Here is a 26,857-nt window from a genome sequence, read left to right as displayed (position 1 = left end):
TTTTGGAACTGGCTAATTTTACTTAGCAAGATAGTCTCCACTTCCATCCATTGACCAGCAAATGCTATGAAGTCTTTCTTCTTTATGTCTTTATAGTACTCCATTGTGTTTATATAACCACAATTTCTTTATCCATTCATCTGTTGAAGGGCACGTAGCCTGGCTCCATAGCTTGGCTATTCTGAACTGTGCTGCTATAAACATTGATGTGGTTGCATCACTATTGTATCCTGATTTTAAATCCTTTAGATATATACTGATGATTGGGCTAGCTGGGTCATATTGTAGTTTTATACCTAGTTTTTATTCCTAGAGACTCTTAGTTTTTATTCCTGAAAATTCCTCAAAAGTTTAGGTTTTTATTCCTAGTTTTTTGAGGAATCTCCGTACTACTTTGATTATTTCCTTTACTTTTCTCATTCTTTAATGGACTTTGAAGTTTGGAAATCTCACAAAATGTTTTAGCTTTGGTTCTCCTATTATTCATTCATCCATCTATGTGTCTAATTAATACTACTGAATGCAAGGCATTATTACCCTCCATTTTTGAACCAAATTTCTCAAATTTATTATGTCCATAATTCAGCTTACAACTTTGCAAATATTCCATCATTTTGTTGTATGATTTTGCTATCTTTATTATATAGCTTGCTCCAACTTATGGGATCAAATCAAAACTATAAAGTTATAATTAATTTGTCCTTTATATTTACTCCACAAATTTCTTTGATCAGTTTTCTTTCTTCAAATTGGCAGAATCCTGTAGAATTAAACACCACATATCTAGGTAGATTTTGGTTTCAAAAAGAAAAAAATAAGGTATACCAGTGTCATTATTTCATTGGGTTTCTGCTTGAATGCCAAGATAATGTTCAGACCTACATTATCAAATCCTAACAGAGTAATGTAGAAGGAAAAATGATAATGTGAATCTAAGTACTGAGGGAGTTAAAAGAAGGACTGGATTTTAAGGACTTTGATCACCAATGAATATATCTCATCACAGAGGTATTGACGAAGAAGCCATGGGTAATGTCACTGCACCTGCCTCATTTTTGGAAGTCTCCATGCTCTGGCTAATCTGATTTCTAGGAGCTTTAAAAGTCTGATATATTTTCTTTTTACTCCCTTCACATTTCTCTTTTATTCTTTGGGGAGCTAGACATTGAACACTAGGATATTCAAAAGCAACTACGTATATGAAAGAAATTAGAAAGTTATTGTGCAGGTGCAGAAAAGACCTGAGAAAACCTTAAGTGATACCTCAGGCTAATCACCAGAGACAACCTATAACAACAGTATAAAAATTAAAAATGAGCTAAAAACCAAATATACAAAAAAACAGTGTTCCATGAAAAGGGAGAAAATCTGATTTCCAAAATAATCACATTAATATAAGCAAATGTACACTTTTCTACAATAAAAAAATCACAAAGCATACAAAGATATAGGAATTATAGCCTATATAGAGAAAGAAAAAAAGAGCATTTAAAACCAAAAACTGTCCCTGAAAAAGGCCAGAGAAAAAAAATATACAGATTTTTAAACAATGGTTATAAAGATGTTTCAAAAAACTGACCTAATACATGGGAGAAAATCACAAAAGTGACATTCAAACAAATGGAAATATAAGTAGGAATAGAAAACCCCAAAAAGAGACCAAATGGAAATTCTAAAGTTGAAAATTACAATAAAGTGAATTTGAAAATGAGATATAGAAATTATCAAGTCTGAGGAACACAAAGATAAAATTGAAGAAAAGTAAACAGATCTTAAGGAACTTGTGAGACACCATGAAACAGATCAACATATGCACTGAAGGAGTCCCAAAGGAAGAGAGAGAAAGGAAGGGAAAAGAAACTATTCCAAGAAATAATGGTTAATAAAGAAAAACTTCCTAAACTTTATCAAAAGCATGAATATGAATATTTAAGAACTCAACAAACTCCAAATAAGATGACCTCAAAGAGACTCAAACTGAGTTGTATTACAATCAAATTGTTGATTTTGAAAGGCTAAGAAATTTGAAAGCAGCCAAAGGGAATGACTGCCCGGAGTGGTGGTGCACTCCTATAATCCCTCGGGAGGCTGAGGCAGGAGAACTGCAAGTTCAAAGCCAGCCTTCAACAATTTAGCCAGGCCTCAAGGATCTCACTGAGACCCTGTCTCTAAATAAAATACAAAATGAGTTGAGGATGTGGTCAATGACTCAGTGGTTAGGTGCCCTGGAGTTCAATCACCAGAACCAAAAAAAAAAAAAAAAAATAGAGGAGTGACTCATTACACACAATTTATTTTCAATAAGATTATCAGAGGATTTCTTATCATTGACTTGGAAGACAATGCTATAGACTGAATGTTCTCTTTCCCCACAATTTCATATGTTGAAGTCCTAATACCCAAGATGATGGTGTTTGAAGGTAGGGTACTGGGGAGGTAATTATGTCTTATAGGTGAAGCCCTGAGGAATGGGGAATTAGTACCCTTACAAGAAGGGACATATGATACCTTCCTGCCATGTGGAGATGCATCAAGAAGGCAGACATCAGCAAGCCAGGAGAAGGGCCATAACCAGAGCATACCAAGTGCCACTTTGATATCAGACTTCCCAGTCTCCTTTGAGATTTAAATGTCTGCTTTTAAAGACACCCAGGGTATGGCATTTTTTTATGAAAGGTCAAAATTCAATGGGCTAATATATTCAAAGAGCTAACAGTAAAAAATAATCTGCAAACAAAGAATCCTTATCTGTGTTTAAAGGTGAACAGGAAACTAAGATATTCCTTGATAAACAAAAGCTGAGGAAGTACATTACCATTAGACCTTTCCCACAAGAACCTTTAAAAGGAGTTCTGCAGGTTGAAATGAAAGGACACCAGACAGTATCTTGATGCCGTATGGAAAAATAAAGATCTTAGTAAATATAGGGGTGATTAAAAATAGCTAGAATTGGGGCTGGGGCTGGGGCGCAATAGTAGAGCGCTTGTCTTGCACATGTGAGGCACTGGGTTGGATTGTCAGCACCACATAAAATAAATAAATAAAGATATTGTGTTCATCTACAACTAAAAAAAATTTTTAAATAGCTAGCATTATTGTGAGCATTGTGCATAATTTATTTTTTTTGTTTTGTACAATATAAAGACATTTAAAGATTATTACTCTAAAAATCTAGTATTATTGACACTTTGTTTTTTAATGCCAGATTTTGTTTTTTACATAAGACACGAATGTTTTTAAAAAGATTACTTTGTTTTTGTACATACAATATATAAAGAAGTTATGCTGTAACATCAACAATCAAAAAAGTAGAAGTGAATCTGTTAAAGAAACAAAGATTTTGTTTATATTATTGAAGGTAAACTGGCAGAAATTCAAATTAAAGTTGTACTAGAATGTCAAATGTAAAACATAAAAAAGTGTCTAAATAATATACACAAAATGGGAAATTAGAAATTTGATTACAGTAATAAATTTAACATAAAAGTCAATTGTGTAGGAAATGTGTGGGGAAAATATAAGGCATATAGAAAACAAATAGCAAAATGAAAAAGAAAGTCCCCCAAATCAGTAAATACTTCAGATGTTAATGGATTAAACTGCTCTGTCCAATCAAAAGATATAGACTGGAAGAATATATATTTTTTAAAAGGTCTAATTTTATGTTGTCTATAAGAGACTCAATCTAGGTGCAAAGACATAAATAGGTTGAAAGTGAGAAAAATGGAAAATAATACTTCTTGCAAATAATAACTAAAAGAGACCAGAATGGCTATACAATATCATATAAAATAGATTTTACATCAAAAATTTATAAAAGGCAGAAAAGACATTAATAAAAAGTTCAATACAACAAGACAATATAACAATTATAAACATTTCTGTGCCTAATAACAAAATCAGTGAATACAGTAAACAAAAATTGACAATTCTATAAGAATATTTGGAACCATCAATACCTCACTCTCAAAGAATGGATGGAATAGCCAGATATACTATAACTAAAAAAAAAAATGAGGACTTGAACAACACCATAAACCAACTAGAGGTAACAGATAAAGACACTCTATCCAGTAATATATTATACATCTTCCCAAGGGTAAATGTGATATTTTCAATGACTGAGCATGGTAGGTAACAAATTAATTCTCAATAGATAAAACTACCAGACAAAGTGGTATCAAATTAGAAATCATCAACAGAAGGAAAACTAGAAAATTCACAATATTTTTGGAAATTACACATTAAACCAATCAATCAAAAAGAAATCACAAGGGAAATTAGAAAACAGAAGTGAGAGTGAAAATGAACACACTAAAACTTACGGGTCATAGGCTGCTTCCTGCAACTTAAGGAACTAGAAAAAGAACACACCACACCCCAAGCTGCAGAAGGAAGAAAACAGTAAAGATTAGAGCAGAGATAAATAAAATAGAGAGTAAAATTGGAAAAAAAAAATCAAGAAAAGCAAATGTTGTTTCTTCACAAAGATCAACAAAATGGACAAAATTTTAGTTAGACTGAGAAAATAAAGGGGAGATTTAAATTACTAAAATCAAAAATGGAAATCAGGACATAATACATATTCCATAAAAATGAATGGGTTGGGAAAAAATATGAAAATTATCTGCCAGCAAATTAGATAACCTACATGAAATGGACAAATTCATTGAAAGGCACACCAAGATTAAACTATGAAGAAACAAAGAATCTGAAGAGAAATATAACTAGTAAGGATATTCACCATTGATTTCTACCAAACATTTTAAAACAATTAATAACAATCCTTATAAACATTTTTCTAAAAAATAAACAGGAGGGTACACTCCCTTATCTCATTCTGTGAGGCCAGAATAATCCAGATGCCAAAACCAGGCAGAGATCCTGTGAAAAAAGAAAAATGTAGAATGAGATCCTTTATAAACATTAGGGGGAAAATCCTCTTCAAAATATTATCAAACCAAATTCAGCAGCATAGGAAAAAGATGACATACCCCATAACAAAGTGAGATTTATTCTTGGAATGCAAAGATGATTCATTGATAGAAAAATTCATCAATGTAACATACTACATTAACAGAATGAAATGGATGAAACACATGCATAATCATCTCAACTGATACAGAAAAATCTTTTGGCAAACTCAACACCTTTACTTGATAAAAAAGACCCAATAAACCAGGGATAGAAGGAAACTGCCTCAACATTTTACAAAACCCACTGCAAACCTCTCATCATGATGAAGACAGGAAGATTTTCTTCTAAGATCAGGGACAAACTGAGGGTTCCTACTTTTCTCATTTCTATTGAACCTGGTACTGGAAGTCCTTTTCAGAATCATTACTCAAGAGAAATAAATAAAAGGAATTCAAATTATAAAGGAAGAAGCTAAAATATTTCTATTCACAGATGACATGATCTTATACATAGAAAACCCTAAAGATCACACATACACACACACACACACACACACACCCCTACTGAACTAATAAATTCAGCAAATTTAGCAATGTAGCAGGATACAAAGTCAACAAACAAAAATCTGTTGCATTTCTGTACAGTAACAATGAATATTCTGAAAAGCAAGTTAATAAAATGCTTCCATTTACAATTGCATGAAAAGAATAAATTTTTTTAGAAACTTTACTAAAGACAAGGTCTTATACAATGAAATTGCAAAGTATCAATAAAAGAAATTTAAAACACAAACAAATGGAAGGAAAACCATGTTCACAAATTAGAAGACTTAATTTGTTAAGGTTTCGATACACCCAAAGCAATCTACAAACTTAATATTATCCCTGTCAAAATACCTTTTTTTTTTTTTGTAGAAACAAAAAAGTTATCCTTGAAGCTGGAGGTATAGCTCAGTTGTAGTGCATAGGGTAAGCATACATGAAGCCCTAGGTTCAGTTCCCAGCACAAAAAGAAAGAAAGAAAAAATTCACCCTAAAATCCATATAGAATCTCATGAAATCTAAAATAACCAAAATAATTCTAAAAAAAAAGAAAAAGAAAAAAATTGAATAACTCACACTTTATGATTTCAAAGATTACTATAGGGATAAAATAGTAAAGACATTATAGTACTGGAACGAAGGCAGACATATAGATAGGTGGAACTGAACAGAGTTCAGAAATAAACCTTCTTATATATGATCAAGAGATTTTCCATAAAAGTGCAAGACCATTAATATGACAGTTAAACTGTGCTGGAAAAACTGGTATCTATATACAAAAGAATTAAATTGGACTTTATCAAAAAGTAGCTCAAAATGAATTAATGGCCCAGATATTAAGACACAAAAACTATAAATCTCTTGGAAAAAAAAAAAAGGGAAACCAAAATCTTCATGGCATTTATTTGGCAAGAATGTCTTGGGTTAGCACAAAAGGCACAGGCAACCAAAGAAAATTGAAAGAGAGAAATTAGACTTCCTGAAAAATTTAAAGTGCATGCAGAAAAATGACAGTAAAAATGAAATCCACAGAATGGGAAAGTATTTGCAAATGATATATATGATAAGGGACTAATATCCAGCATATATAGGGAATTCTTAGAACTCAACAACATGTAAAGACTTTAATAGACTTCTCTTAAGAAGATTCATCAACAGCCAATAAGAATATGAAAAGATGTGCAACATCACTCATCCTTAGGGAAGTTGCAAATCAGAAAAACAATCACATAACACCTCACACCTTTTAAGATGGCTACTCTTCAAAAAAAGAAAAAAAAAAAGCACGGCAGATAACAATTATTAGTATGTGGAGACATTGGAAACCCCTGTACAAACACTGTTGACAGGAATTTTAAAATGATACAATCTCTGTCTAAAACTATATGATAACTTTTTAACAATTCAAAATAGAATTGCCATATGATCTTGGAATTACACTGGATATGTACTGTGAATTGAAATCAGGGTCTCCAGGAAATACCCATAAATCCTAGTTTATAGCAGTATTAGTCTCAGTAATTAAAACATAGAAGCAACCAATTTGCCCACTGCAGATAAATGGACAAGTTAAATATGATAAGTACTCATAATGGGCTATTACATGTTTTAAAAAAGAAAGAAATTCTGAAATATGACACACACAGATGAACTTTGAAGACATTACACAACATTAAATAAGCCAGTCACTAAAAGACAAATACCATAAGAATCCACTTATGCGAGGCACTTAGTGTGGTCAGAATCATAGAGACAGATAGAATGGTGCTTTTCAGGAGCTGATGGTGGTGGGAGAATATGAAGTAATTGTTTTAATTGCCATAGAGTTTCATTTTACAAAATGAAGAGTTCTGGAGGTAGATAGTGGTGACTAGTTTTACAACAATATGAATGTATTTAATATGACTGATTTTTTAGGTATATCCTAGTGAGTGATATTACTTAAGTAGTATATGCTTTTTTTTAAAAAAGGTTTAGATAGTAAATATTAGGTTGCATCTATTCTACCAAAAAAAAAATTAGAAAAATATAGGATAGCTTAATTACATAAGTGAGTGTCAAAGATTTTCCTAGTTTTCTACTTATTATAGTTAATTAAAATTTTTAGAATTCCCTGCAGGATCAGAAAACAATGAAAAAGCTGTGAGATTACAAAGTCTTGCATTATTAAAAAAAAAAAAGAATCTAAACAAAAACAAAACAAAACAACAACAACAACAAAAAAAAAAAAAACCCTGTGACTATAAGCAAACACTGGTTGCAATTAAAAAGAGAACTGGGGAAGAAAAGTCTGAGTCTATGAAGTCCTATGCATATCTTTTACTCTCTTGTCCTAAAAGAAATAAATAATAGTCCTAAAACTCACTGCAATACAGGGAGAGAGGTCTCTTTCCCCTTACACAATGTGGAAACCTAGATTGTCCATGAAGAAACCACAGCCCTGAGAATACTTGAGCTGCATTATAGGTTAATTAATCTTTCTGTAATCTTACCTACACATTTCATCACCATGCATAATGATGTTTCTAAACTAAATATCTTACAAGCATTAAATAATCAATTAACTGATGAAACCTCAGGGAAAAATGCACATCTAACTTCCCTAAACTGCCTCTCTATAGGTAACACTGTGAGAATGTGATGTTACTGCCCTCTAATGGGTGGAATGCTACAGAATTAGATCAAATTATAATGTATAAAGAATTATCCAATGATGATAAAAGCTATATCTTTTTTCACATTTACATAAAGATTTTCAATTTAAAAAAACATGTGTTTCATACTCAGATAAGGTAAAGAGAAGAGATATTAATCCTGTTAAGGGGTAAAATAAACTTTAGAGATAATAATGTTCACATTCACAAATTTGAATGTAGGATCTCAAGATATCCATAGAACATTTTCATGTATTGCTTATAAATATGATTTTGATGCCTTACACAAAGTTCAACTACTTAAAATTGAAAATTAGAAAACCATCTCTAATAATAAAACAAATCTATAAATTGATATTTTGATGGTAAATAAAATGTGTATTAAAACATGAATTTATACTTTAAGTATATATTAAAATGAAGTATGAATATAAATTTAATTACATCTATGTTGTGTTAAAAGAAACTAGAATATTGTTTACTTTCAAATGAATTATTCATTTTCTCCCCCTTCCTGTCTAAAACATTAAGTGGATATTGACTTTTGAGTGATGTGTAAAGAATTGTAATATTTTAGTGCGAATGAGAGCTTCAGATTCAAACCTTCACTTAATCGGTGAAGAAACTAACATAACAAAATTTTCTGAACTGCAGGCGTAAGAAAGTGAAAACTAGATTGGAATTTTCCTAATATTTCAATGTTTCTCAAACTGTGTTCTCAAACATAGTCTCACATATTTCAAGATATAGATGAATAGATATGGATTTTATTCTCTTTGAATTTCTAATTTAATAATAACTCACAAAAACTATTATCAGCATGAGCAGGACCACCTGAACAGTTAATAATAAGCAGTATTGTCATGTGGCTCAGAGCTTATATTTAGGTACATGCTTACAAACAACTCATATCACATAAAGTCAAAATGATGTCTCCTCAATCTGTATAAATCAAAATTTCAAAGTGATTCCATTAAAGAAAACTGCAGGAAGAATTAACATATGACATGTTGTTCATGCTGGTTAGGGTGGGACCAACCTGAGAGAACCATCCTCTAAGTATGTAATACAGCCCAGCTTTGACTGTGTTATTTGAAATTTTACACCAATAGTAAGTATTCTGCAATAATGACAGGAAAAAAAAAAAAAAGTTTTGTTCTACCTTCCAAATCCAATGGTGTTTGATTAGATTTTTAACATACATTTCAGTAGTATACAACAGTAACCTTATCTTCAAAATTGCAAAAGAAGACAGAGCTATTGAAGATAACTCATTAATTATGAGGTCGATTTAATCTAACCAGCAAACAAGTTCCAATGTAATTAATTCCATATATTATTTGAACAGGCACTCTGTTAGTAATGCTGAAGTTAAAAAAAAAAAAAAAGATACAGAGTAAACTTAAAACAAAACTTCATGCTGTATCTTTCTACTCCAACTCCAAATTAGCACAAGCACTACTCATAATAGTTTATTTTTATTTTATTGGTTTTAAAATATTGTTTATATTTAAATTGCAAAACTTTTTTGGTTTTATAGTTTCATAATGGCTATAAAAATAAGGGATCTAAATCTATCTTTATATTTGTGTAAACTTGTAAATAACTTCATGATAAAACAATTAAGTTAACTTTGAGCACTGAAATTATTTTTCCTTTAAAAGCTAAAAATATTTTTTGTTTGAAAATATGTATTGTGATAAGATAATGTTTACTGATAGGAAAAACATTAGTTGAAATCTCAATCAAAATCCCAGCTAATTTTAGTCATAAACAAATTTATATGGAGAGCAAAAGACTAAGAATAGCCAACTCCATATTGGAGGAAAAAGGAAAAATCAGAGGACTGACCCCACCTGCCTTCAGGACTGACTATAGTTTTAACAATTCCCTTGGCTAAGGAGAAGATTCCTTACCACCAAGGGAACTTCAATTACTAATGCCCCCTTTATCTCCAATGTCCTTCAGGTCTCAAAGCTTCCCATTGCCATTGGAACTTAAGGATGGCAGCTAAGTAACCCCCTTCTCCAATGGGCACTTCCTTTCCTGACCTCTCTCCTTGTCATAGGCCTTTTGCTAATGCTTGCCCCCTGCGTCATTAGATTTATTCATGACCAGATTCAAAGGATCTCTAACCAAACTGTGAACTAGCTTCTGTTACAGGACTTCCAACCTCTCACCAAAATTCGGGCCGTCTGGAGTCAGCATCGCCCAGCACCTCCTGACCATCACCATTGTCTCAATGACACCCTGTTCCCCTAACTAGGGTCCAGATGCCCATTCCCAGAAGGAAGAAGCTACAGAAGATTGATCTATGACCTGTCCCTTTAGGGGCACAATAACAAATAAAAATGGGTGGGGGGGATGTAAGGTCTTTGCTTAGCCTCTGGATGGCCATCTTAGGTGACAGCCACCATTTTAAGAAAAATTTTGCTTTCCCACTTAACAGCATTTCTGAGAAATGCTCACCACTCCCTCATATCAACCCAACCCTTAATCACCCTCATTAGGACCCACCTGGTTCTAATCTCCGAGCCTGCTCCATAAGAGTCCTGAACCCCAAGACTGTTTTGTCTCTTTCATCTATGGAGAGATGTGCCTTTATTTGTCAGCTCTGACAAATATTGTGGGCATCTCTGCCTGGTCTCTGTCTCTCATTTCTCACTTGTCTCCCAGTTCCTCGCTTTCCTCTCAATAGTGCTATAGTATTAACAGAGCCTGATGCTTATGGAAAAATAAATCAGATTCACAGAACAGAATATATAGCCAATACAGACTTACAAAAATATAGCCAACTGATATTTGATAAGGATCAAAGGCAAAAGCAATCTTTTCAAAAAGTGGTAGAACAATGGTGGTAAAACAAATGGATGTCCAAATGTGCAAAGAAAAGATTGTAGACACCGATATGATACTCTTCACAAAATTTAACTAAAGTGTCTCCTAGACCTTCATGGAAAACACAACACTAGAAATAAAATTAAAACTACTAGAAATGACATACAGAAAGACCTAGATGATTTGCAGTATGGTGATAACTTTTTACATACACCATCAAAGACACAGTCCATAAAAGACATAATCATGATAATTTGGACATGGTTAAAACATTAAAAAAAAAACTGCTTTGTTGAATACAATGTCAAGAAAATGAGAAAACAGGGACAAACTAGGAGAAAATATTTGCAGAAGTCAGTTTGTTATAGGACTGTTACCCAAAATACATCTAAGAAAACATTTAAAACTCAACAAAACAACTCGATTAAAAGTTAGGCCAAAGACCTTAGCAGCCATCACACAAATGAAGAAAGAAAATAAGCACATGAAAAGATATTCTAAATCACATGTCATCAGAGAAAAGCCAATTTAAATAAAAATGAGATATCACTACAATCTGTTTGAATGATCAAAATCCTGAATATCAAATGCTGGTGAGAATAAGGAATAAAGAGAAATTTCATTCAATGCTGGTGAAAATAGTTCATTCTCTTTGGAAGACTGGTGGTTTCTTACAAAATATTCTTCTATTATCCAGCAATTGTCCTCTTTTGTATTTATTCAAAGGAGTTAAAAACATGTCCTGACAAAATCATGTACCTGGGCATGAAAACAGCTTTATTTACAATTGCCAAAACTTGAAACCAACCAAGATGTCTATTAGTAGGTGAATGGATAAATAAATCCTGTGGTGCATCCAACAATGAAATAACACAGTGTTCAAAAGAAAAATTATCAAGCTATGAAAAGACATGGAGTTAACTAAAAACTGGTTTCTAAACAAAAGAAGCCCATCTAAAAATATTATATACTGTCTGATTCTATTGTGTGACATTCTACAAAAGGAAACACTACGAATATAGTAAAAAGATTGATGGCTAATAGGGGTAGTGAGAGAGGAGAGCTGGATAGATGGAACATGAAGATTTTAGGGCAAGAGAAGTACTCAGTATTATACTATTGCACATCAGTCCAAATCAATAGAATGTCTACTACCAAGAGCAAACTCTAATGTCACTATTGGGTAATAACCATGTATCAATGTGGATTCCTTAATTGTGACACAATACCATTCTAGTGGAGATGTTGATAATGAGGGAAGTTATACTCAAGTGGTGGCAGGTTATACATGGAAAATCTATAAACCTTCTACTCAGTTTTTCTGTGAATCTAAAATAGTCTATTTAAACATACATACACACACACATACACACACACACACACACACACACACAGGAAAAGACAAGTGACGAGTTGGGTAGAAGCAGAAAAATCAACCATGTTAGAATTGCTTTACAAAGGAACATATTCTAAATTATTCAGTTGCCTATCACAATAGTTTGAGAAAACGAAAGGTACATGTTATGGTTTGGATGTGAGGTAACCCCTAAAAGTTCATGTGTGAGACAATGCAAGAGGGTTCAAAGGGGAAATGATTAAGTTGTGAGAGCCTTAACACAATCAGTGAGTTAATCACTCATGGTATTAACTGAGTGGTACCGGGAGGTAGGTGGGGTAGGCTGGAGGAAGTGAGGTGTGGCATTAGGGGTGTGGCTTTGGGGTGTATACTTTGTATCTGGTGAGTGGAGTCTCTCTCTCTCTCTGCTTCTTGTTCCATATGTGAGCTGGTTCACTCCACCATACTCCTCCACCTGGATATTCTGCGTCACCTTGAACCCTGAGGAATGGAGCCAGCTCTCTATGGACTGAGACCTCTGAATAAACTTTTCTTCCTCTGCAATTGTCCTGGCTGAGTCCTTTTTGTCGCAGCAGTAAAAAATCTGAGTAAAATAGTGCATATTAGGAAAAGCTCAAACTACAAATGCCAACCACATGATGACTTTCATTCTAGGTCTCTTACTGTATGTACAGAACGCTCATTAATATTTTCAATATGTGATGATAGCCATGAATTTCAGCATGGAATGAAGCAAAATTAATTTAGATAAACACAGTCTCTACCTTCTAGGATTCCCCACAGATAAACCCAATCCTCGAAAATGGAAGAGCATACAATTACATGAAAATTTTAATCACAGACCAAATATGTGTCAAAACAAGAAAAACTCAAAAGGATTTAAAATTGAAGGCTTACTTATATTATAATTTACAAAAATAAGTGATTTAGTAGTTTGAAAAAAAATGTATTTTATTTACTTGTAGCAAGGCATTATTCTGAGACAGGCTTCCTATCTCAAGTCTGTTTTGGTTTTCTCTAGCATTTTTCTGTATCAATGTCACCACCCTATTCACTATCACAACTATAGACTTTTCTGTCTGGACTGTTCTATACCAACTAGCATGAAGGACACAAAGATCGCTAGCCCACAAATATTTCAAACAAACAAACAAAACCCCTTCTTCTAGGTCTTTTATCCTGCTTGTTTTCTGATGGAAATGAAATGAAATGGAGATTTTGTTAAGACATAGAAATCTATGCCATCATTGGCTGATATGCATCCTTTTAGAAACGACCACACCAGAAAAAAAGATTTGGAAAATGAATATTGTAGTTTCTAAAACTGTAAAAATTACTTTCAGCCAATTTTTACTTGCTATTTATCTAAGAAAAATATTTTTATATTTTCAGGTTTATGTATATTAATTGAAGTTTGCCCCTTTATTTTGTGTTTAGTGTTCACCTACTTATACTTTAAAACAGTTTAATCCTTAAAGAATTTTGTGATCATTCACTCAACAAGAAGTCCTTTGAACAGCTGGTATCTAAATACATTTGCTGCAAATTATTTTCTGGATATTTTTAAAATATACTAGGACAAAAAATATAGCTCAAATTAAAACTTCAATTGAAAGCTATTAGTTGGTAATCCAAGATACAGAGTGAATTTTATTAACTAAAGTCAGGGGTCAATGTTTATTAGTACATGTCTTGGAAAACATTGAATATGGAGTTATCAACTCCAGGTAATCAAATGACACAGAAGTAATTTTATAGGTCTCATTTTAATAGCTTCCATCATATTTCTTTCTTAGTTTACCCTTGGTAATCCACTGTTATATTCCCTACAACCTAAGACATCATCAATTTAGGACAAACAATTAGTGTATACCACTAGCACACATACACACATGTGCCCAGCTAAAAGTCAGTTATGATACCCTGTCAAATAGAAGATGCAGCCTGATTTCACTGATGTTAATTTTTTTTGAGAAAATGGGTATGTAGATGTTATAGTCTATTTACCAAGCCTGCCATGGTCCTGACTTAAAGACCTAGTAACAGCAGAATTTCAGCTATGAACATATATTTGTTGTAATAGCTCCGTATTCATCAAAATATTTTGGAGCAGAAATGTGCTTATTCTCATGTAAAAATTCTCATAATAACATAGCTGTTTATTTGTATTTGAGGGCTAAGCATTCATTTTAATGGTTGTTATGGATATTGTAGTTAATCTGGAAAGTCCGTAAATCTAAAAAAAAAAAAAAATCCATGTAAATGAAACTAATAATCTTTGCTTCAAGTTTGCTTTTTGTAGCCAAATTCCCAGAAAATCAACTACACATGTCTTTGTTATCAAGAAATATTTGGAAACAATCTAAAAGTTAAGTAAAAATAACTGAATAGATGTTTAGTCAGCTTTTGTATTGTTGTGATAAAATACTTGATAAGAATAACTAACAGGAAGGAAAGTTTATGTGAGGCTCATAATTTCAGAGGTCTTGGTCCACAGATGGACAACTCCATTTCTCTTGGTCCAAAGCGAGGCTGCACATCATAGGGGAAAGGGAGCAATGGAGAAAAATTGCTTAGCTTATGTCAGGATCAGGAAGAAGAAAGACAAGTGGGTAAGGGGCCATAAGGAAGATGAATCTTTCCAGTGGCCCACCTTCTCCAGTCATGCCCCACCAGAATGCAGTCACCACCCACTCAGTCCACTCAAACTAGTATGGACTGATAAGGTTACAGCTCTCACAGTCCAATCATTTCACCTCCAAACATTTCTGGATTAACAAATCTTTTGGGAAACACCTCATCTAAACCATAACAATCAAATATGTGAAAAATATTAATTACATATAAACAAGTATATATCTATATATGCAATAATGGTTAAAATTTAAAGAATTTGTGAGTATAGTGAGTTTTTTTTTCATTTGTCAATGTTAAAGTAATTTCCCATGGCTAATATTTATGACCTTGTCATATAATTAAAAATTATTACAAATAAAAAAAACCATGTACCTCATAGATAAACTGTTTTCATCATATTGAATGTTCAAGTTTTAAATTTTTGGAAAAGATCATAGGTCATAATTTAAACAGATGGTGGTATGATCATTGAAAAAGCATTCAGCCATTTTGGCCTTAATGGGTCTGACAGCCTTAAAATTAGACAAGCTATCAATGACTGTCAGGTTTGGCAGCAGGAACCAGTCATGGTTGATATGATTTAGGAATTTTTCAACACTCTTTGTGTAGAGGCCTTATAGATTATAATTTTAAAAATCAGTCAATACCTTTGCAAGAAATTTTCCTAAGTCGACACAAAGATTTACATAACTATTATTTTAGTATGTACTTTGATTTCTCACTAACAAACAGGCTATAATAACCAAGATTTCAGTTTTTTAATATTTCATATTTCTAGCTATTATGTTTATTTGTTTTACATTTTAGTTGCCAAGTAAAGAGCAATGTACATGTCTCTACAAAATGATGGGTCAGCCATTTGTCAGTCTTTTGGAGAGAATCCAGAAAGGAGATGTGAACTGAGGTATTTTATAACTCAGCTTATTCATATCAAGTTCAGGAATCGGTTTTTGTCCTAACTGCCTGTCATTTCACCCTAAACACATATTTTACTAGGGAAAGAATGTTAAGTAGACCACTTAAAATCTACATTCCATTTTCTTTATTTTTCCTCCACTTTAGCTAACATATTTTAAAGGGAATTAGATGAATGTGTTTCACTGTACCACATCAGAATCAAATGAGGCCATGGGGAGGCTGTTATGTGCATCTGAGTTCAACTAACTTTAATGTCTTTATGATCGACTGGTAACTGAATACCCCTCAGCACCTTGTGAAATTAACAGACTGCCATTTATATGCAGGTCTAGGATAACATATCAGTAGTATATTTGTCTAATTACTGAAGTTTCCAATTCCCTCATGAACAAAGAAGGAGTAATGAACCCTTTTAAATAATGTAACAGTAATATTATAATATCCCAGTGCCCCTCAGAAAGTCACTCACTCCAATATAGTCTCAGCATGTATGAAAGACAGGAGGAATCACAGATGTTTGTCACACTTTGTAGATGTGTTGGATGATATTTCATAATGCTGAGAAATGTTCCAAACTATTTTAAGAAGAAAGTGAAGATGAAAAAAACAACATGGGGTTAAAATAGTGTAGCCATGCTTGTTTTAATATCTTGCTATAAAAAAAGGGAGGAAATAAAAAGTATGACTATAGTTTCCTTGTTGTGTGGTCTTCTGCTTAATTGGTTAATTCAATAAGTAGCTGAGTAAAGCCACATACATGGTGCTCATATTTTTTTAAAAAATTACTTCCATATACATCAAATACCAACTCCTACATGCATGTTATCTTAATTCTTAAGCAAGCTCTTTTTTTATTGGTTGTTCAAAACATTACAAAGCTCTTGACATATCATATTTCATACATTTGATTCAAGTGGGTTATGAACTCCCATTTTTACCTCAAATACAGATTGCAGAATCACATCGATTACACATCCACATTTTTACATAATGCCATATTAGTAACTGTTGTATTCTGCTACATTTCCTATCCTCTACTATCCCCCCTCCCCTCCCCTCCCATCTTCTCTCTCTACCCCATCTGTTGTAATTTAATTCTTTCCCTTGTTTTTTTTCCCCTTCCCCCTCACAACCTCTTATATGTAATTTTGTATAACAATGAGGGTCTCCTTCCATTTCCATGCAATTTCCCTTTTCTCTCCCTTTCCCTCCCACCTCATGTCTCTGTTTAAAGTTGATCTTTTCCTCCTACTCTTCCTCCCTGCTCTGTTCGTAGTTGCTCTCATTATATCAAAAAAGACATTTGGCATTTGTTTTTTAGGGATTGGCTAGCTTCACTTAGCATAATCTGCTCTAAAGCCATCCATTTCCCTGCAAATTCCATGATTTTTGTCATTTTTTAGTGCTGCGTAATACTCCATTGTGTATAAATGCCACATTTTTTTTATCTATTCATCTATTGAAGGGCATCTGGGTTGGTTCCACAGTCTAGCTATTGTGAATAGTGCTGCTATGAACATCGATGTGGCAGTATCCCTGCAGTACGCTCTTTTAAGGTCTTCAGGGAATAGTCCGAGAAGGGCAATAGCTGGGTCAAATGGTGGTTCCATTCCCAGCTTTCCCAGGAATCTCCATACTGCTTTCCAAATTGGCCGCACCAATTTGCAGTCCCACCAGCAATGTACAAGAGTACACTTTTCCCCACATCCTCGCCAGCACTTGTTGTTGTTTGACTTCATAATGGCTGCCAATCTTACTGGAGTGAGATGGTATCTTAGGGTGGTTTTGATTTGCATTTCTCTGACTGCTAGAGATGGTAAGCATTTTTTCATGTACTTGTTGATTGATTGTATGTCATCCTCTGAGAAGTCTCTGTTCAGGTCTTTGGCCCATTTGTTGATTGGGTTTTTTGTTATCTTATTGTTTAATTTTTTGAGTTCTTTGTATACTCTGGATATTAGGGCTCTATCTGAAGTGTGAGGAGTAAAAATTTGTTCCCAGGATGTAGGCTCCCTATTTACCTCTCTTATTGTTTCTCTTGCTGAGAAAAAACTTTTTAGTTTGAGTAAGTCCCATTTGTTGATTCTAGTTATTAACTCTTGTGCTATGGGTGTCCTATTAAGGAATTTGGAGCCCGACCCCACAGTATGTAGATCGGAGCCAACTTTTCTTCTATCAGGCGCAGAGTCTCTGATTTGATATCAAGCTCTTTGATCCATTTTGAGTTAACTTTTGTGCATGGCGAGAGAAAGGGATTCAGTTTCATTTTGTTGCATATGGATTTCCAGTTTTCCCAGCACCATTTGTTGAAGATGCTATCCTTCCTCCATTGCATGTTAAGCAAGCTCTTTAGCCAGCCATTATGAACTGAAATCTTGACTATTAATTATTGGTAAGGCACAACAATAAATATTTGGGATTTTATTGTGTACTAATAAGCTTTGTGTTACTACAATGAAATACCTGGGACAGATAACTTATAAAGAGATAAGGTTTATTGAGTTTGCTTGCAGTTTAGGAGGCTAAAGTCCAAGACTGAGCAGTCCCATTGGTTTGGCCTCTGAGGATGGCAGCAGATAGCACATGACATATGGAGCATCTGTAGAAGAAAGCATTCATACCTACCAGAGGAGCAGAGATAAACAGGATAGGTGGGGTCAAGCTTTCTGTTTTAATAGCATCCCTCTTGGGAGAATAATCAGATAGTCATATGAAAACTATACCTCATGTCCCCAGTGACCTAAGGACCTCCCACTAGGCCCCACCTTTCATGGGTTCTACCTCCTCCCAACAGTACCACCCTTGTAACCAAGCCCTTGGGGACATCCAGCCATACCCAGATCCCAGCAGTCAGTTACCTGCATTGAGTTATTTAGGGTTATATTTGTTCTGGTTTTCAGGGATTCAGAGGATTAAAAAAAATTAAATTAAAATCATGAAGACAAGCTAAAAAGAAAGTAAATTTTATCATCAATGTTATTTATATATCACTTAAAATATGAATAGAAGGAAGTAAGCATAGTCTAAAAAACAGCCATGGCATGAACTAAAACAAGTAGGACAGACATCTGACAAATGAAAGGCAATAAATAGGCCATTATTGATCTTCGAGAATCACCTTCAAATGACACTCTTGGGAACTTTAAAGTTATTGTTAAATTTAAGTCATTTTTTTTTTCTTGGAGTACAGCAATTTATTGCCTAAAACTGTGAAGAGGGCTCATTGTTACTTAGGCCTCACTGTTATTAGGAATCATGGAGAAACATTCACCAGACCTTTCCAGATCCCTAAACTCTGTTTTTTTAAAAGTCATGCCTTTATATTGCTCTTTTTCCTTTCTCTTTACTTACCTCTAAAACTTCTCTAGTACTATCATACAATTTAAAAGGCTAAAGCTGATGTATTCTTTCTATTAGCTGTCTCATCTGTTTTGAGTTGAGCTACAATGTTTTGGTTCTTATAATGAGATATATTTCAATTTTTATAAACAAATGTCTTGTTCATTTTTCTAAACAACCGAGCTATGTTCCTGTTTCATGTTCAGTTAATTAGAAAGTAGCTGCCATTGTTTCTGTTACAAAATTTATGTTAACTGGGTACAGTGGTGCAGGCCTAGGAAGGAAGGAAGGGAGGAGGGAAGGGAGGGAGGGAAAGGGGGAGAAAAACGAAGAGAGGGGAAGGGAGGGAGAGATGTATATTAATGCCCTCATGGAATTAGTTGAGTTTGAAAGCTGGCCAAAGGAATTTTTTTTTAAAATAATAGCTTCAAAAGAAATTAAGACAGAAGAAAAATCATTTCTACTAAAAGAGTATTAGGGCTCATTTATACACAGATGCTGAATCAGGAAACTGCCACGTGGGTGAACTGCTATTAGTAGAAATTATTGCCAAAGGGAACAGAGATTTATTTTATTACTCCTATTTAAGTGATCATCATTTTATGATTGGTTCCCAGTGGATCCGTAAATAAGTTTGTCTGTATTGCTTTTGCCACACACAATAAGTGTTGCCATGGGATTTTGTGTTGGTGTTATTTCTCTAATTCTAAAATGCAGGAGTTTCTACTATTTTTTCCCCAAAATTAAATTACCTATTTTATTACAGGAAGTTGCCTTATCCAATATTAATTACATGATTTTTAGATTCAAATTAGAATTTTAGGAAACTCATGGTAAACCTTTGAATCTCAAGAGAACACTAACCATAATAGTAAAACAGTGTAATTTAAAAATGTTTTTCTCTCTTAATATCTGAAAAAACAGTGTTTCTAGTTTTTACAATGCAATAGTTTACTGACTTACAATTTAAAAAATGTTATTGGAAAATCCCACTTAATATTTCCAGGAGTAGATTTTTTTTAGAGATAAAGGCTGGAGAGTAGTTCTAACTATAGGATTTAATTACAGCCATCTCCCACTTGGTGTCAGTGATCCATCCTAAAACCAGAAATGTGCCACAACAATGTTAGTCAGGAGTCCACATCTCATTATTTAAAATAACAGATGTTAATCTAAACTCCTCAACCAACAACTAAATGCATGTTGGGATGCAAAGACAAAGGTTAAAACATATTTGGCTTTATAAAGTTTGGGTCTTGAAATCCAAAAGGCATTCTAGTGTGCAAACCTCAATCAGAACACCTAAGACATACCTGCTATACTACTGGACTGTACATTAAGAAGAGGCAATGACTCTATCTATTAGTTTAACCAGAGTATAGATATTTTAAAGCTGTTGTTTAAAACTAAGTTATTACTTTTACTTTTAAACTAGTAACTTTTGCCTTCCAAAATGTATGGGATGAGTCATGTCATGGAGATTCTAAATCTTTGTTTTTCAATTACAGTTTTTTTTTTAAAAAAAAGGAGAGCAAAATGAGAATTTTTTATACTTATGAAGAACAATCAAAGAAATTGACATTTTATTCTTTTATTTTATGTCAGGTTGAAACTCTAGAATAGATGAGAGATTATTGGGTTTATCAGAGCAATGGGTCTTTGGTGTGAAAAGAAAGCCAAGATAATAATAATAACCTAAAATTATCTGTACACATAATTTTAAATAGACTATGGAAAAATTACCTCCTTAAGCACTTACATAAAAACTGGTCTGAATCCAAGATTTACTTATTTATTTATTTTTAACCTCCAATTTATAACTTTACTGACCCAGAGTGAAATTTAGACAACTTTGCTTACTTCTCTAATAAGGTGAAAAGTGGACTTATCATTTACTTCTGAATTACAATATGGGAAAAAAGACACATTTATTTGCTTTTATCTCTCAGTCAGCTAATAGGTACAGTTTACAACTATTTTAAGAATACGACACATTAAAATATATTTTTACATTGTTAATAGGATTATAATATACATAGCAGTCTTTTAGAACCACCATACACTCATTTTGGGGGGTACTGGGGATTGAATTCAGGAGCACATAATCACTGAGCCACATACACAGCCTTTTTTTTATCATTTGTTTTGATAGAGGGTCTTGATAAGTTGCTGAGACTGCCTTTGAACTTGCAATTTTTCTGCCTCAGCCTCCCTAGCTGCTGGGATCACAGGTGTGTACCACTGCACTCAGCCCACCATAGACTCTTAAGTCATATAATTTTCACTGTTAATATCATTGGGAAAAAAGTGTTAAAAGATCATTTTCAGGAAAAAGAATAAAATCTTGACACACACACATACACACACACACACACACACACACACACATATATATATATATATATATATATATATATATACTGATAAATAATTTATTTTACTCATAGGATATGAGGGAACCAGGTTAGATATTATCACCAGTCCAAAGTAAAAATCAAAACAGTACACATTTATAGGAAATAAGGGAATGTTGAAATGAATTAAAATGGAAACAGAACTGTTTTTGTTCACAGAGGAAAGAAATTAATTAAAATTCTTTATAGACAGAATAGAATTTACATAATTATCAATAACAAATTGCAAGAAGTTAAAAAGAGCTGAAGACAATAAACAGGGTCAGAATATGATATATCCAGATATATCCAGAAGGGCATGCAACAGATTATGAATAATGTTCTGTTTAAAGAAGTTTTCTTCTAATATTCCCCCTCTTGATTTAAAAATAATTTCAAAGAAAATTATTTTTTAATCACAAAATAAGAATGAATCCCATTAGATTTGACCTGATTATTTACATAGGTGCAGCAAGTGTGTTAATTTGCCATATGGGCCTTCTTAGGTTCACTTTGCTGAAAATTTTCATAAGGAATCTCATATAGGACCTTTAAAAGCCTCTTGAGGCTCAGAAACCATGGCAAGAACTTAGGGCCAGATTTTGCCTGCAGTACCTATTTCTTTGGGTGAATGTTTTTCTTCTCAAAGTCCCCCAAATATGCAAAGCTTCCTGAGATTGCCCAAAAGAGACCTTCATTAGACTGGAAATCCTGTAAGCAAGGTCTTTCCAGTTCTTCCAAGAGAGCTGTATAATCATTGGCTAAATGAAGTCAATCTTTTTACCTTGAAAGTATATGATCGTTTTTAATTAAATAGCCATCAACCTTAAGTATAAAATTCCAGACAAGGTCCTGGCTGCAAAAGCAACATTCCCAAATATATGTGAGTATAATTAAGGGCAGATTATTATTAAATTTATACTACAGATTACATATTACACAACTGATGATTATATTCATAATAGCCAAATAAATAAATAAATAAATAAATAAATAACCTGGGAATCAATATAACAAAAGAGGTAAAAGACCTCTACAATGAAAACTACAGAACATTAAAGAAAGAAATTGAAGAAAACCTCAGAAGATGGAAAGATCTCCCATGCTCCTGGATAGGCAGAATTAATATTATTAAAATGACCATACTACCAAAAGCATTATATAGATTTAATGCAATTTCTATTAAAGTCCCCATTACATTCTTCATAGAAATAGAAAAAGCAATCATGAAATTTATTTGAAAAAATAAGAGACCCACAATAGCTAAAGCAATCCTTAGCAAGAAAAGTGAAGCAGGAGGCATCACAATACCAGACCTTAAACTTTACTACAGAGCTATAGTAAGAAAAATGGCAAGGTATTGGCACAAAAATAAACTTGTAGACCAATGCTACAGAATAGAGAACACAGAGACAAACCCACATAAATAGGCTTATCTTATATTAGACAAGGGTGCCAAAAACATTAACTGGAGAAAAGGCAGCCTATTCAACAAATGGTGCTGGCAATACTGGAAATCTATATGTAGCAAAATGAAATTAATTTCTATCTCTCATCCTGCACAAAAATCAACTCAATGTGGATCAAAGACTTAGCACTAGAACAGAGACCCTGCGCCTAATAGAAGAAAAAAAATAGGCTCAAATCTTTACCACGTTGGTCTAGGATCTGACTTCCTTAATAAGACTTCTAAAGCACAAGAAGTAAAATCAAGAATCAATAAATGTATCGCTTCTCGGCCTTTTGGCTAAGATCAAGTGTAGTAAGAATCAATAAATGTGATGGAATCAGATTAAAAAGCTTCTTCTCAACAAAGAAAACAATAACATGAGGAGAGAGCCTACAGATTGGAGAAAATCTTTACCACATGGACTTCGGATAAAGCATTAATCTCTAGGGTATATAAAATTTCAAAAAACTTAACATCAAAAAATAAATAACCCAATTAATAAATGGGCTAATGAACTGAAAAGACACTTCACAGAAAAAGAAATACAATTAATCAACAAATATATGAAAAAATGTTCAAAATCTCCAGCAATTAGAGAAATGCAAATCAAAACTACTCTAAGATTTAATCTCACTCTTGTCAGAATGGCAATCAAGAATATAGGAAACAGTAAATGCTGGTGAGGATGTCATGAAAAAGGTACATTCATACATTGCTGGTGAGAATGCAAATTGGTGCCACCACTATGGAAAGCAGTATAGAGATTCCTCAGAAAACTTGGAATGGAACCACCATTTGAACCAGCTACTCTACTCCTTGGTTATACCAAAAGGTTTTAATATCAGCATACTATAGTGATGCAGCCATGTGAATGTTTATTGCAGCTCAATTCACAATAGCTAGACTATGGGACCAACCTAGGAGTTCCTCAATAGATGAATGGATAAAAAAATGTGGTATATATACCTCAATGGAATATTTACTCGGCTTTAAAGAAAAGTGAAATTATGGCATTTGGCAGTAAATGGTTGGAATTGGAGAATATCATGCTAAGCAAAATGCGCCAATCCCATAAAACCAAAGGCCAAATGTTTTCTCTAATACGTGGATGCTAATTCACAATAAGGTGGGGGGTACTAGGGAAGAATAGTGTTACCTTAGATTAGGTAGAGGGAAGTGATGGGAAGGGAGTGGAGGGGATGTGGGATAGAAAAGATAGTAGAATGAAACAGACATTATTACTGTATGTATATATGTGACACATTCTTTGTTAAAGACAAAGTTTTTGACTTGAAGCTGATTTCAAAACTTTAAGAGAAGTGTCAGAGTAAAGAAGCAAAATAAAAACTCTCCAAAGGACAAAAGAATAAAAAGAGTTATAGCTAACTTATTCGTGACAATTTTCAAAAGTGAAAGAAAGATCCAATGAGAGTCTTTAACAATAATGCAATTAACAAAGAAATCTGATTATAATTTGATTGTTTCTATGGAACCCAAGTAATAAAGTCAGTTCATAAAATGGAGGAACATATTTTTACAGAGTAAAACCTTGATGTAAAAAATAACAATCCTGACACATATCATGGTATACCCAAGCACATATTAAGACATACAAAGAATACCACAAGGAAATCAAATAGAGATTCAGTAAATCTGTAGGAGGTTTGAACATCCTCATCTTGAAGTTCCAGATGTAACTATTTTGAATTCCCAGTTGAAAACTACTGACCTAGAAGATGCTATATCCAAATTAAGGAAGTAATGATGCAACCCCATTAGCATTTTAACAGCTGTACCCTTGGCCTCTAACACCAAGGCAAAGCAGTGCCAAACTGATAAATAAAAACATTACATGGACATTGTGGACACTGAAAAACAGTAACATATCAAATAAATCTCATTATATTTAGCACCTCTTTTTTTTTCTTTTTTTAAGTAGAATGAAAGAACACATAGCTTTGTGATTGTTCAGAGGTCCTCTTGGAATCTCAAAGATAGTTTTACGCACAAGATATTCCCAAAGATATTTTATTTTGTATTTAAGATTTGGTTTTGGGAAAAAAAAAATCAAAAGTTGTCAGGAGACTATAATACTTAAGCTAGGAATTGGATCATGCTGCTTAAGAAACAATATTGTCACTCATTTCAAAGTGATAATAATTGAAAATGAAACATAAAAGGTAGTATAATTGGAAAAAATCTACACTCTTTCCTACATAAGAAAAAAGTTGTCTTTGACAAGGACAGCAGAAAACCAACAAAAACATAGAAAGTCATTCTGATAAGACACAAATTCTTATTATCTAGACATATTACACAGAAAAATTATGAATAATTGTCAATGTTGCAGATTATTAGAAAAAAACATGGAAACCGGTCCATCAAAACCTTAGTTAGAGCTTAAAATATTTCATAGCTTTTCATACTTAAGTATTATAAATCTAGACAAGACAAACAAAATCCATTTTTAAAATTTGTCTGTTGTTCTTTCATATTTGGGAACAAACTGGCCCTTTAAAGCCAATCTTAAAGAGTATAAACAGTAAAAATTAGTCTCACATTATTACTAGAATGTTATTAAAAGGAATGCATTCATCTTTGCTATCTTTAACTGAATCACTAGGTAAGCATTTTAAAATTTTTGTTTCAGTTTACAACACCATAAATATTATTATGTCTCACAAAATCCCTTTTGAATCCTCAATTAGCCTAAAGAAATGACCCAATAAATACTCTTCTAGGAGAAAACTACTCTTTTCTTTGAAAAATAGATGTACATAGGTGCATTTCTTTGAAACTAGTACTTGTTAGTAGCCTCATTCCAGTATATCATTTATAGCTATGAACCAAAGTAACTTCTATGAGAAAAAACTGGAGGATGGACCCCCATAAATATTACACCCTTGCATCCTTATGGTTCAGTACAGCTCATGAACACAGGATCTTTCTATTAAATTTCTCATAGTCCCAAAGTCAGAACATTAATCAATATCCCCAAAGACAGTCTCTGTCAAAAGCAAATGAATTTCAAATTATGCTGAGTAATCAATGTTTTTGTGTTTAGAAATCATCTTTGGTCTTAGAAATGACCTAGTTATCTAATGAATATAAATTCATTAATTTAGTTTAATATTCATAAAAAGTTTTAAATTATCTAAAAATCTTAAAAATTATTTTAAGGACTAGAGGTATAGCTCAGTGGCAGAGCAGTCGCTTAGCATGCATGAGGCCCTGGTTTCATTCCCAACACCCAAAATATATAGATAGATAGATAGATGAGAGATACAAATTTTAAATTCTCATATTATAAAACTAATTACTACTGACATAAATTATCAGAAAAAAATGAATCCACTTGGTTAAACTCAAATTTGAATTTTTTATAACCTCAAACATTAAGTAGAAATAATGCTAACTTATTTAAATAAATAAACCCATAAAAAGTTAGGAAGAACATACCCAGTAGAATAGAAATATACTCATATTTATCATGGACAAATCAGAATAGATTTTGCTATTTTTTATTGAAAGAAAATTACTAAACTAATTTCATTTGCCATGATTCACCTAAATCATACATACGTGAATTTTTAAAACATTTTCAAGTCAGTTTCAGTAAGCATAACTTTTTAATCTGTCACACTGGAAGTATTAGAAGTTCAATTTTCTTACTTTCTGGAAATTTTAAGAAAATTCTACTTACATAAGCATTTGTTTCTGTTATCCAATCAACCTGAAAATCTTATAAGAGATTTTGTAATCTAATTTATGGATGCCAGTGATGTAGAAATTATTACAATCTCACACAATAT

General features: G+C 32.9%; 1 long non-coding RNA gene and 1 other non-coding gene across 2 annotated transcripts in view; both read left to right on the top strand.

The window, feature by feature from the left end:
• LOC139702124 (uncharacterized) overlaps positions 1-26,857 on the top strand; it is a 141,491-nt gene that overhangs the window by 36,535 nt on the left and 78,099 nt on the right. The window lies entirely within an intron of this gene.
• LOC114106440 (U2 spliceosomal RNA) lies at positions 23,323-23,506 on the top strand. The gene has a single exon (XR_011704726.1). It is a non-coding gene; the product is annotated as a U2 spliceosomal RNA (small nuclear RNA).

Source organism: Marmota flaviventris, chromosome 15 (assembly GCF_047511675.1).
Source record: "Marmota flaviventris isolate mMarFla1 chromosome 15, mMarFla1.hap1, whole genome shotgun sequence".
Lineage (NCBI taxonomy): Eukaryota > Metazoa > Chordata > Mammalia > Rodentia > Sciuridae > Marmota > Marmota flaviventris.
This window is presented reverse-complemented; position numbering and strand designations above follow the sequence as displayed.